This window comes from Odocoileus virginianus, chromosome 12 (assembly GCF_023699985.2).
Source record: "Odocoileus virginianus isolate 20LAN1187 ecotype Illinois chromosome 12, Ovbor_1.2, whole genome shotgun sequence".
Taxonomy (NCBI): Eukaryota; Metazoa; Chordata; class Mammalia; order Artiodactyla; family Cervidae; genus Odocoileus; species Odocoileus virginianus.
Genome location: NC_069685.1, coordinates 53,850,184 through 53,861,057, shown reverse-complemented (window position 1 = coordinate 53,861,057; position 10,874 = coordinate 53,850,184). Strand labels below are relative to the sequence as shown.

Below are 10,874 nucleotides of genomic sequence, written 5' to 3'. Positions count from 1 at the left end.
GTAGGGTGGGAGATGGAAGGCCGGGAGAAGACAAAGGGAAATCTCCTAAAGTACCCCTAAAATAGGAATGCTAAGAAAAGCTCCATCTAGAACAAGCTCTGAGCTGTAAGTTCACCATTTCCTTGCTGTGTGACCTTGAGAAAAACCACTTCCTATCTCTGAGCCACATCTTCTCATCTGTAAAATGGGAATGATAATAGAACTTCCTGCATCGGGCTCTACTGGAGAGTCAATGACATCATGGTATTCACCCATTCATTCATTGACTCACTCAGCAAATACATATTGAGGGACTTCCCTGGTGGTCCAGTGGCTAAGACTCTGCTCTCTCAATGCAGAGGGCCCAGGTTTGATCCCTGGTCAGGGAGCTAGATTGCACATGCCAGAATCAGAAGAACCTGTATGCCACAATGAAGATCAAAGATCCCATGTGATGCAACTAAGACCTAGTGCAATCAAATAAGTAAATAAAATTAAATATTAAAAAATGTGTCGAGCTCCTGCTATGTGCCTGGCAATGTGCTGGGGACCCCAGTAGAGAGTACAGATACTGCTCTCACCCTCCAGCAGCTCCCAGCCTATGTGGGAAAAGGCACATAGACAAAGAGCCATACAACCAAATATCCAGTCATTTACTGTGGAAGTCCTTCTATGGGGGGCCCGAATGGGACGAAAAGTCTTCTCTGAGGAAATAGCTAGTGTGTGAGCTGAGTCTCGGAGGATGAGGAAGCCCAGCTGGAGGGTGTACCAAGATAACAGACACGTCAGGGGCAGAGGTGGCTGTTGGAGGGGCTGTGAGTGGCGGGGGAACAGACGATGAGGAAGAAGTAGTGGCAGAGATCCGGCTAATCAGAGCTTTGCCTCCGTCAGCGATGGGTCTGCATTTTACTCCGGACATGAGAAGAGACATGGTGGTCTGATTTATGGCTTGAAGGACCACTCTGGCTATTGCATGAAGAACAGGCTAGAGAAGGGCCAGGATGGAGTCAGGGAGACCAGAAGGGGACTGTTGCAGTTGGCTTAGGCTGCAGAAGTGGCAGTGAAAGTGGAGGAAATGAGCTGAGGCAGAGATGGCCTGCTGGTCACCACAGATCCACTTCCACAGTGTATTGTTGTGTCTGGGAAGCAGCTCTCCTGCCGTGGACTACACTTCCCAGTGCCTTTTGTGGCTAGATGAGGTCATGTGACTTGTTCTCACCAATGAAATGAGGGCAGAAGTGATGGCCTCACTTCTGAACTGAAGCAGGTGTGTCTTTCCCACCTTCTCTTTTCCTGTCTGTTGGTTGGAACCAAAAAGCCCTACAGGATGGTGGAGGCACAAGATGGGAGCCCCTTGGGTCCCTGAATCACCATCTGGACCCCTAAGTGGACTTTATTTGACCTATGTACACATTTCTCTGCTAAGGAGCCACTGAGATTGTAGGGTTTAACTATTACAGTTAGACTAAGCAATGGGCAAACCAGTTAGGAGAAAGAACCAGCAGGACTTGGTGATGGCTTGGATGAGCAAGGAGGTGGTCAAGAATAACTTCTATGTTTTGGCTTGAGCAATTGTGCAGAGGAAGTTAATGTTTCCTGAGCTGGGGAAGATGGGAAAGGTGGAAGAGTGCCCCGCCCCCTTCTTTCTTCCTTCCTTTTATTTCTTTGTAGGAGTGAAGAGTTGAGTTTAGAACATAATGTTTACAATGTTTGGGAGACATTTGAATGGAGATGTTAAGTAGAAAGTTAGATGTAAGAATTCAGAAGAGGTCTGAGCTGGTGATGTAGTTTGGGATTTGTTGTTTTGTAGACAGCATTTGAAGTACATAGTAGGTCCTTGATAAATGTTCTCTGAATCAGAATGTGAGTCATGTCTTCTTCACTTCTACTCAGCATTTGGAAATGAGCGCAAATCATCCCAAAGTAGTTAATGACCTCTATCCCCACCCCAACAGCAAGCTGAACAACCACCCACTCTCTGCTCTGCGCTCCTCTGCTCATTGAAGAAGAGTCCCTTTGAGCTCAGAAAAAGTTGAGAATCTAGCTATTCAAAGGCTGAATGAAGGTAATTCTGATGACGCTTGAAACTGCCTTCCTGCTGTATTGGGTAAAACACTCCTCTTTGATGCAATAAAATCACTTGTATCTCTGCCTTTTATGTCCTCAAGCAACTTCACCTAATGGGCTGGGGTATGAAAACAGAGTGTGAAAGAGCAAGGCTGGGCTTCACCTGCCTCCAGATGAGGCCACTTGTCTCTTCCCAGGTCTTTTATTCCCCGGGTTTTACAGTGGCTGCTGCATAGGGAAGATCTTCTGGGAAGACTGGGGAGGCAGTTTGGAAGAAATTCTTGGCAGAGCTGGTATTTTCACCCAGTGGCCTCTAACTCCAAGGAAGCAAAACAAATATAGGCACCCCTCAGCATTCATGGGGAATTGGTTCCTGGAATCCCCCCACCCACCCAGTGATCCCAGAATCCATGGATGTTCAAGTCCCTTATATACAGTGGGGAAGCACAGTTGGCCTCTAGTATCTGCAGGGTCTGTATCTGTGGGTTTTGGATTCTTGAATTCCAGCAACCGAAGACTGAAAAATGCAGAACTGGTAAATGCAAAGCAATGGGATTGGCAGTTGGTTGACTCTGCAGATGCAGAACTGGATGTGGAGGGCTGATTGGACTGCAGGAGCCCACCAGTTGGACTCAAAGAAACTGGTCACATGGGGACTTGAAGAATTGGAGAGTACAGGTTCTCTCTAAAGGGATGGATGCAATGGGGTTCCAGCAGATTGTTGCCATGTGGAATGCAAATCCAGTATCACTGGGTCTTCTGACTTCTCAAGGGATGCTTCAAATACAGATTTTATATGAAATCTAAATTTAAAATGCTGGCGACTAATTACATTTTAACAGTGTTTGTGGGCCAAACAAAGAACATGTGCTTGTGCATATGATGTCTTGAAACCAGCTTGCAGCCCTCAGGGACTTGTGGGGTGGATGTGTGCCTCTTTCCTAAGTAATTGCCTCTGGGCGGGGGATATGTAATCATTTTGGAATTGCTATTGAACCAGTGCAAGTTCATCAACTCAGCTCTATAAATTGTGAACCATAATTTGTGTGTGTGTGTGTGTTTAACCCCCTCTTCTCTGATAGCTCAGTTGGTAAAGAATCTGCCTGCAATGCAGGAGACCCCAGTTCCAGTTCCTGGGTTGGGAAGATCCACTGGAGAAGGGATAGTCTACCCACTCCAGTATCTTGGGCTTCCCTTGTGGCTCAGCTGGTAAAGAACCCACCTGCAATGTGAGAGACCTGGATTCGACCCTGAGATGGGAAGATCCCCTGGAGAAGAGAGAGGCTACCACTCCAGTATTCTGGCCTGGAGAATTCCATGGACTGGATATAGTCCATGGGGTCACAAAGAGTCCGACACGACTGAGTGACTTTCACTTCACTTCACTTCACCTTGGTGAGCTAAGGTTTTTCAATAGGTGAGAAAGAAAGTCAAGATAATGGTGATGGGGAGCAAACCAGACCTCGAGTGGGAGGCTGTGTGTCTCACTCACTGCTGAATCCTCGGAACTGAGCAGGTGCTCGAAAATATTGTTGGATAAAGTAATGAATGGGAGGGGATGGGCGAATAAAAGTAGAAGCAAACACAGAATCAGGTTTGCATGCTTCAGAGCATGGGAACCCTTAGTGGCCCAATGCCCCCCCAAGCCCCACATTTTAGTCTGCTACATTTATTTATTAGATAAGTGTATGTACTTGCCTACACTGGGGCTTAGTTGCTTAGTTGTGGCTTGTGGGATCTTAGTTTCTTGGCCAGGGATTGAACCTGGGCCCCCTGTGGTGGAAGCGTGGAGTCTCAGCTACTGGGCCTCTAGAGAAGTCCCAGTTCTGTGACATTTCAATGATCTTCTGAAGAGGCCACCTCTTTTGTGCTGGTGTGATGTATAAAGATTGGTTCTTTCCTTACTCCTTCCTTCTCTCCCACCCCTCTACCGTCATAAGTATTGAAGAGAATTGGAGAATTAAGGGGACGCAGAGTCCCGTGTCCACACAAACCTCACCCTACCATCCAATCCATTTTTCTTACTGCAAAAAGAGTGACATCATCCTATCATCCCCTAACTTCAAGTTCATCAATGGCCTTCCATTGCCCTCAAGATAACTACTAACTCCTATCAAGCGCATCTTCTGCCCAGTCCTCCTTCCCTGGCTCTCTCCTCCCCCACCCGATGACCTAGACTCCAGCCAAACACAGAGACTCACAGTTGTTAGCAGGGACTCACCCCAGGGCCTTTGCACAAGTGCATTGCATTGCTATGCCTTGAAGACATTTCTACTCCCTCTTTACCTGGCTAAACCCTATGTCTTCTTCACATCTCAGCTGAGACCTCACTGCCCCCAGGAGGCCTCTCCAATCTCTTGACACTGGGTTGCATGGCCCCCTCTGTGTTTCCTGAGTTCCCCAGACTCCCTTCCAGCACAGATGACACGACTCTTGGCTCCCTGCCTGCCTGCCTCTGTCTCTGTGTCATGTTCAGGGTTGGGTGGCTTTCTGTTGCCTAACAGAATTGCAGGAAAGACTTCTGAATGAATATCTCTTCTTTCCCCTCTGCCTCCTGAGCCTGCAGGGCCCTGTGAATTTTAAAGAGAGTTAATGGTCCTCCACAGGGTAAGGAATGTGAGGTTATGAAAGGGACCCCTTCCACAACAGAGCAGGAACCCATACCAATGGCAAGTCAGGGTCAAAAGAAAGCATTGTTCCCTTCCGGGGGGTCCTCAGATGGAGACCTCACGAAGTCGGTTCCACTTCTGGTGTCAAGGGAGCATCCTATGGGACAAAAGACCCGGAGAGGGGTGTATATGTGTGTGTTACACCCAAGTACTTTGCAAGGGTCTCAAATTCAGACTCATCAGCAGCTTTGCCCCCAGGTGCTGTGTAAGAGGCTCTGTGGTGTGGTGGTTACTTCCTCTGACTGTAGTATCCAGCTTCCTGGGTTTGAATATTGTCTCTCTATAATTTTATTTACATAATATTACCCACCTGGGTGCCCTTGGCCAAGCCATTGAACTTCCCTGTGCCTCAGTTTCCCCCTCATGTAAAATTGTCTTGAGGAGGACAGTATTACGTGTTGGGGTTGGAATGGGCATTCGGTGCTATGAGGTTGCTGAAGGGTTCAGTGCTGGGGTGGGGTGTAGGAAGAGCTGGAGAAACCTCCGTGTTTATCCTTGTTCTGCTTTGGGGACTGACATGGAAATGATTCTGCTCACCACAAGACCCGGCCTCCACTCCCAGCTCTCCTGCAGACTCTCTGGGCAGCCCTGGGCAGGTTCCTTCTCCTTTCGGGGTCTCCCCAGCTGCTCATGGAGTCTCCCGCCTCAAGATGGATGGGCCGTGCCAAGCATTTGCGAAACAGCTGTTTGACTGCCTGGCCTGAGCCTGCCCTTTTGGGGTGTGGATTAGAAGGCAGGTGGGTGGGAAGTGGGTCTGAATCACTGTGGGGACTGACTAGTCTGTGGAAGCCCTGGATGACGGGGGGACAGGGCCAGCAAACCAAGGGGGCCACAGGCGGGGTGAGCGACAGTGCCGGTTTACCTGGGACTCTCCTAGTTTTATCACTGAACCTTCCACGTACTGGAGACCCCTCGGCCCTGGGCACACTGGGACCACTGGTCACCCAAGCACATCAGACGCCCCCTGAGTGGGATCCTAACACTTCTAGGATAATGAGGTTGAGGGAAGATCAGATGTGGCTACTGGGGAACTGACAAGGGTGACGCAGCATCCCACCCCCAGTCTTTCTCTTCTTGCATAATTTCCCCCCAGATGTCAGACACCCTATGAAATGAAAGCTGAGACTTTTCCAGCCATGGGGCCTGCTTAGGCTGTACCCTCTGCCTGGAACTGCCTCCCTCCGATCCCTTTCTCCAGAAACAAAGATGTGTTTGTATAGTACAGGGAACTGTAGTCAATATTTTGTAATGACTTATAACAGACAATAATTTTAAAAATAATGTATGTGCACAACTGAATCAACTTGCTATGTACCTGAAACACTGTAAGTCAAATATACGTCAATAAAATATATATATTAAAAAAAAAAAAGAAATCCTACTCATGGCTCAAGATCCAGGTCAACTCTCAGCCCCCATTTCCTCACCTGCTGGCTGGACAGCTGGGTTCCAGGCAGAGCAGCAGTCAGCACTCCCCGCACACGACCCCTCTGGGACCCTGCGGACATCCCCCCATCCTGCTGCGGGTGCCCACAGGCAAGGTGCTGGGACACGTCCATCTCCTTGTCCACACAACAGAAACGTAAGAGAAGTGGCCTCTTAGGGTTACCAGGACACACACCTCCCTTCTCTTCCTGGTCCTTTTCTCTCACCTGCTTAAGAACCGGGAGCCCAGAGTGTAATTTGGTGAAGCCACTATGGAGAACAGTGTGGATGTTCCTCAAGAAATTAAAAAGAGTTGCCATTTGTGCCAGCAATCCCACTCCCGGGCATAGATCTAGACAAAACTATAATTCAAGAGGACACACGCACCCCAGTGTTCATAGCAGCACTATTTACAACAGCCAAGACCTGGAACCAACCTAAATATCCATCGACAGATGAATGGATAAAGAAGATGTGGTGCATATACACAATGGAGTACTACTCAGCCGTCACAAAGAATGACATAATGCTATTTGCAGCTACGTGGATTGACCTAGAGATGATCACACTAAGAAGAGTCAGAAAGAGAAAGACAAATATCATATGATAATACTTATATGAAGAATCTAAAATATGACACAAATGAACATATCTACAAAACAAAGACAGACTTGCAGACATAGAAAACAGACCAAGGGGGAGGGGGCAGGGGAAGGATGGACTGGGAGTTGGGGATTAGCAGATGCAACCTGTCATATATAGAATGGATAAACAACAAGGTCCTACTGTATAGGACAGGGGACTATATTCGGTCTTCTATAATATAACCGTGATGGAAAAGAATATGAAAAAGAATATGTATATATGTATAACTGAATTACTTTGCTGTACAGAAGAAAATGAACAAACTGTAAATCAACTGTACTTCAAATGAAAAAAAAAAAAAAAAAAGAACCAGGCTTATATATGTATCCACCCCAGGCTGGCCTTTAGCTCTCTGTACACACGTGATGTTTGATTGTTGAATCACAGATTTCAAAACCTCCTTTCAAAGGCCTTGAAAGGGCCTTTGGCAAGACTACTACGAGCACAGTGAACATCTGTCGAGTGCTTACCATGGCCCTGTGATGTTCCAGGCTGCAGCTGCTTTGAATTCAGACATCGCTGCTGGTCTAACAAGTGTTGACCACATGCCAGTCATGGCACAGAATGCTCCACACCAGTGATTCTCAGCAGGGGTGACTTGGACCCCCGGGGGACTCGAGGCAACCTCTGGAGACATTGCTGTTGCCACGGCTGTGGGAGGGGTGCTACTGGCATCCAGCAGGTGGAGGTCAAGGACGATGCCTAACGCCCTACAGAGCACAGGGCAGCCCCCCACAAACAGTTATACAGACCAATGTACCGGCCGTGCCAAGGTCCAGAGATCCTGCTTCACCTGTGTGAGCTCTTATTTCACAGAGGAGGAAATGGAGACTCAGGTCCTGGCACATGCCAGGAGGAGTCCGGATGGGACCCCCAGTAAACATGATGCTGAGTCCCATGCTCTTTTCACTCCGGCTTGCGGGGAGTGACTCAGAGGGGTGTGTAGAGGTGGCTGCCTTGGCAGGAGATGAGGGGATGCTTGGCTGGAGTTGAGGGACCCTCCTGATTAGCTGAGTGCAGCCCTGTCTGAGGGTCACTGGAGGGTCGGCTTGGGAAAGAGTGGTCTGCCAGAGCCCAGAGCCAGCCCTTCGGGAATTCTCCTGGCCAGCCAGAGCCACCACCAGATGGGAGGCTGAGTGGAATTTAATATCTGACCATCTGCAGCCAGCAGCCCCCAAGTTTGGCAGGCAGCCCTCCCTGTAGATGGAAAGGGTCTGCTGGCAACACTGTATTCTGCTGCTGGTTCTAGAAGACCTGATCGCTGAAGACACAGTACCTCACACACCACCCCACATCTCATACACACACACACACACACACACACACACACAGAGCTTTAATCCCTTGGGTGCCATGAGCTCTGATGGACACTGAAACCATCCATCTCTCTGTCACATGCCTGCTCCTGCTTCCTTAGGAACCTGGTAGACACCAAGCTACGATAAAGGGGATCTTGGTCCCCTATATCAAGCTGAAGGGAAAGCATCAATATTTCTGGGTGCATCAAATGACATTCATGACTGGCAAGGGGAGGGGGTCCTTTATCTGACCCGGGCACACCCTAAGCCATCAGAAAGGCCTTGTTGGTCCCCTCCCTCCTGTGAGCTGCCTGCCAGCACTTCAGTCTCTTGATCCACTTCCAGGAAGATACAACCAGCTTCACACCTTGGGGACCCAGGGGTCCCGAGGCGTTACAGAATCATTCTAAAGAGGCACAGTTCTTAATCGTAGCAGAGGTTCCCAGGAATGAAAGGTTTCTATCAGGCACCAGGCACTGTGATCCATTGTCACCTTTAAGTCCTGAGGATGCCTCTGATATTGAGCCCCATTTTCAGATGCTCAGAAAGGTGAGGGCTTTCTCCCAAGATCACAGAGCATGTGCATGATTTCAGGGTTTTCTAGCAAGTTGAGAATTGTCATAGCTCATGCAGAAGGGTCCAGGGTAGAGCTGGCATATGGCAGACACCCCAGACCAGCCCATGTCCCTGTGGGATCTTGGGAAGCCCTGTGCAACAAGCAACAAGGGCTGTTCCCCATTAGCCTCCCAGGTGTCGGGGGCACGCTCCTCTTTCGAGGTGGTTGAAACACACCCACTTGCCATCGATGACTCTTTTGATCAAAGCCTTCTTTAGAAATAAGGCCATGACCCACTTTGTAGCGATTACACGTCTGAGAAAGGTCCCAGCTCCTGAAGTTGCATCTTGTAAGCCCTCACCCGGTCCAGAAGTTGCATCCTTCCCTGCTGGTTTACTTGATTAGCCAGGTCTGAGCCCAGCACAGGGAACACCAGCCTGAGGGCAGCATGCCTCTGCCTGGCACATCCCATGTGCTGAGGAGAGCCGGCGTTAGCTTGGCACCCACTCTCTGAGGGGTGCTTTGCAGTCTCATGCCTTCTCATCCTCTCAGTGGTCCTGCGAGGTTGGATTACCATCATTTCCTCTTTGAGGCCTGGCAGCTGGGGCTTCCAGGGGTTTGTGGTTTGCTCAAAGTCCTGCAGTCAGGTGGTGGCCAAGGTAGGGCAGGGAACCAGGTCTGGGCTGGGGTGTGTGCCCCCGTCCCTCCTGGGTATGAGCGCTGGAAGCCTGCCCTGGTGCCCTGATGGGGTCAGGAAGGGATGAGACCATTCTCTTGGCCTCCTGGGTTCTACCATCTTTCGAAGTTCAAGGCAGTTTCTTCACCAATGGGACCAGCTCTCCACTCTTGCTTTTAACCTGAGCAAACAGGGCTGGCTAGCTGGCTACAATTCTCCAGTAACTTTCAAGTGTCCAATGTAACCAAGCCAGATAGGCTAAAGAGTTTCCTTCTGCTGACCCGGGCAAGGAAATCATATTACCGAATTACGGTTCATTTGCAAAGTTCCCTTGACCAGCCAGTAGGCTGGCTTCCTGACCCCATTAATCAGATAGTCAACTTCCATGTTCAGGGTGGCCCAGATGGACTGTGGCTGGATCCCAGAGGACAGTGGCCTGACCTTTGTGGAGTGAGAGGTCAATGATCGAAACACGGCTCAGATTCCAGTGGCTCATCTCAATTTCTGGGAGTTACCTAACTCATCTGAGCCTCAAATTTCTCACTCATGAAACAGGGATGGTAACAGTATTTGGAAGACTTTCTTTTTTCCCCTTTTAGTATGCATTTTCCTTTCTTATCAGCACCCCCATCTTTTAAGGGGTGGTTTGTCTTTCTCTGATGGATGATCATTCATTCTGCTCATCCCTTGCCAAGGGGTGGGTAAGATTTAGCCTAGGGGGCCATAGTGAGGATTAAATGGGTGTTGCCTGCAAAGCATTTAATCCAGTGCCTGGCATTCAGTGAGGATGCTAACTGTCTCTCTGGGGTAGGAAGTCCCCATGGTGTCCCCGATGACCCTGCCTCCCAGTAATCATCCTTGTATCCCTCTGAGTGCTCCCCCAATGAGGTGTGGCTGGGACCTAGCAAATGCTTCTGACCAAGAGAACCCAGCTAAAGCAATGGATATCACTTCTTAGATTTGGTTCCGAAATATAGAAGCTTCTCTTTTCTTACCTTTTCCTGTCCTTGCCTTAGAGATGGTAAGTGAGACAATGCCTGCAGAGCATTTAACCTTGGCTCTCTCTCTTGGAGTCTTCGCCCTGGGGGAAGCTGGGGAGAGAGCCAGGAGCTGAGGATGGAGAGCCCTACATTGTGGTGAGGAGCTGATGTCTCCTGGCAACAGGCGGCGAGACCCACACTGCGGAGACTCGCTGACTAGCTGGGAAGTGGATCTTCCCGCAATGGAGCCTGGAGATGACTGCTGGTCTTCTGTCTTGCCTGACCCTTTGGGGGGTCCATGAGGACTATGGTTTTATTTTTTCTTTATTTTAAAAAATTTTGGCTGTACCTGGCAACATGTGAGACCTTAGATCCCTGACCAGGAATTGAACCTATGTTGGAAGGTGGAGTCTTAATCACTGGACTGCTGAGGAAGTCCTGGGGCTGTGGTTTTTAAAGTGTTCTGCAAGCTCTGAAGCCCTCTAAGGGATTTGCTATTTTTCTGTAAACTATTACTCCAGCAGCTGCCAACTCAACCTCTCGAGACCAAAGTACACAGTGTTGAGCCCATTGGTCCGC

General features: G+C 49.2%; 1 non-coding gene across 1 annotated transcript; it reads left to right on the top strand.

Annotated features, from left to right (window-relative positions):
- The first annotated feature begins 295 nt into the window (after nt 1–295).
- TRNAE-CUC (transfer RNA glutamic acid (anticodon CUC)) lies at nt 296–368 on the top strand. Its single transcript has one exon. It is a non-coding gene; the product is annotated as a tRNA-Glu (tRNA).
- Nucleotides 369–10,874: the final 10,506 nt, after the last annotated feature.